The sequence below is a fragment of the Apium graveolens genome, chromosome 3, assembly GCF_009905375.1.
Source record: "Apium graveolens cultivar Ventura chromosome 3, ASM990537v1, whole genome shotgun sequence".
In the NCBI taxonomy this organism is placed as follows: Eukaryota; Viridiplantae; Streptophyta; class Magnoliopsida; order Apiales; family Apiaceae; genus Apium; species Apium graveolens.
This window is the reverse complement of record NC_133649.1, coordinates 98,318,339-98,320,860: the sequence shown is the minus strand read 5'-3', so window position 1 is coordinate 98,320,860 and position 2,522 is coordinate 98,318,339.

Below are 2,522 nucleotides of genomic sequence, written 5' to 3'. Positions count from 1 at the left end.
TTATTTGACCGTGCAATGAGTGAGGTCCACAAAAGACTTATACAATGGTATCCATGTAACGAGCGTTAGGTTAGCGGATCCCAGACTCTAAAAGCCTTAGGTCACTAGGCACAAAGTCCCCTAAGAACTTAATAACTCGAATACCAAAGAGCCCACTCTTGATCAATTACGTAATTTTTTTTTTTTTAACTCTGAGCAAGTGCGTTTCGCTCCATCTTGCTCAACCCTAGACTACTCGCATAACATGCGAGCCGGCTACTAGCCATTTGACGCCTAGCCACAACTAGCAACAAATTCCATTTTTACTCCATTTTTTTTTCTTTTTCATGCCTTTACCACTAAGAACCTATTATCAAATTCTAAGCATAATAAATAGATTATCCTCGAAAATAATCAGATCATAACAACAATCTAGTCCTTCAGCATTCTCTAAGACTTAGTGACAATACAAGTGCTTCTAACATGCATATCAACCTACACAACTTAATATCACTTTAATGCTATCACTACACTCGCATCAATATCACAATTCAGTCGATAAATCATTGCAAAAGGGATCATGATATATGCATGAGCTATATGATAAGACAACAAATAAAGCTATATATAAAAAAACTATATGGCAAAAATTATGCAACTATATGAACTAACTATCATGAATATGCAACTATATGACACACACAAAATATTCCTTAACTACCACCCCCAAACTTAAAATCTTCACTGTCCCCAGTGAAGGTAGTGGAAAGGAACACAGGGTATACCTACTCAGAGTCATCATCATCATCACCCTCAGTGGGTGGAGTATCAGGCGACGGGTATGCAGAGTCCTCACCAAAAAGTGGCCACTGGATATCAGCTCCAAGGCCTCGAAAAGCAGTCCCTAACGCAAGGGTGAGCTCCTGAGCAAACCTGCTCTGCGTCTCATACATGACATCCATCCGCCGTGAAAGCCTCCTATACTGGGCATCACCCATCCCAGCACCCTCCTGAGCTCTCGAAGAACTAGCCTCACCACGCCCTGGCCTGGCCATAGTAGCACCTCGTGCTGGATGCCCTCCTGGAAGACGATAACCCAGCCCATGCTCCTCAGGCTCACCACCAGTCCACTCCTGCATCCCATTCAGAGTGCCAGAATCTATAGGAGCTGCTGGCAACTGCAACTGCTCATGAGCCGGCCAGTTCACTCCTACTGCACGGCATAGCTTTGTAACCGTGGATGCATAAGGGATGTTCATATGCTTTGCTCCCCTCAAAAACTTCAGAATTCCTTGGTAGATAAACTCACCAAAGTCCACATAGTATTCCTCATTCAGAATTCCCCACAACAACTGTGCTCTCTCAACTGTGACCTCGTGTGCATGTGAAGAAGGCAAAATATTAGCACATATAAATGAGTTCCATGCACGGGCATACATGTTCATGGCGATCGCCGAAAAGTGACGATACTCATTATTGGCTGGACTGCGGTTCCAAACTGTGCCTGGTCGACAGAGAGTCGCACAAATCAAATCCAAGTCAAAATCCTCAGCAGTCTTTTCATTCCAGTTCTCCTCCTCGGGCTTCCTCTCTCGCTGTCCAATCACTCGGCGAATCGCCGCAGGATGATAATCAACCGTCAGCCCCCGAACTACAGAAAACCCATTCTTTTCAGCCTTCGCGTTCGCGTAGAACTCGCGAACAACACTCATCGGTACTGCTTCGGGTGACTCACAAAAAGCTATCCACCCCTTCTCTGCAATCATGGGCAACAACTCACCATCCCTCCCTGATGGTAAAAACCCCCTCTCTTTCAGAATCGGCTTCCCCAACAGCCTTGTGTACTCCTCCTCCGCGGCTCTGTCAGTTAACCGAGGCCTTGCAACAGTACCCCTTGATGAATCAGCAGTAGGAACTGTGCTGCTGCTGTCAATAGTGCGTGCTCTCTTGGGTGCCATTGATTTGTGAATAAAAGTGTGTAAGAACTGATTTTTGATGTTTATGAGAGGGTTTAAGTGTAGGAAGTTGTGGGAGATATGTAGGATAGGTGTATGTATATATAGGGTGTGGAGTAGGTTAAATTAGATTAGGAGTGGGGTTGAGGGATAAAATCATGGGGTAATGGGAAAAGAATTCGTGGGTTTATGGGCTGTAATGGGTTTTTTTGTTTTTGTTTTTTTTTTTTTCTGAACTGTAAAAAAAAATTTCTGGAACTCGACCCCTGCGCGGCCGCTCAGCATTTCTGCGCGGGCGCGCAGCAAGCTGCGCGACCGCTCAGCATAGCTGCGCGGGCGCGCAGAGGGTCTCTGGAATTTTTTTTTCAGCCCCTGTTTTCTGATTTTTTTGTGTTTTTGGATAGGTTATTAACTTCTAAGGGTTCCTGTAACAACAATTCATGGGTTGCCTCCCACGCAGCGCTTCTTTTTCATCATTAGCTTGACGCTCCGTTCCTTTCTCACGTAGTCAACAAAATGGCACTAACCACCTCTCGGTTTGCCATGTCCCTATAGTAGTGCTTCAACCGCTGACCGTTAACCTTGAAT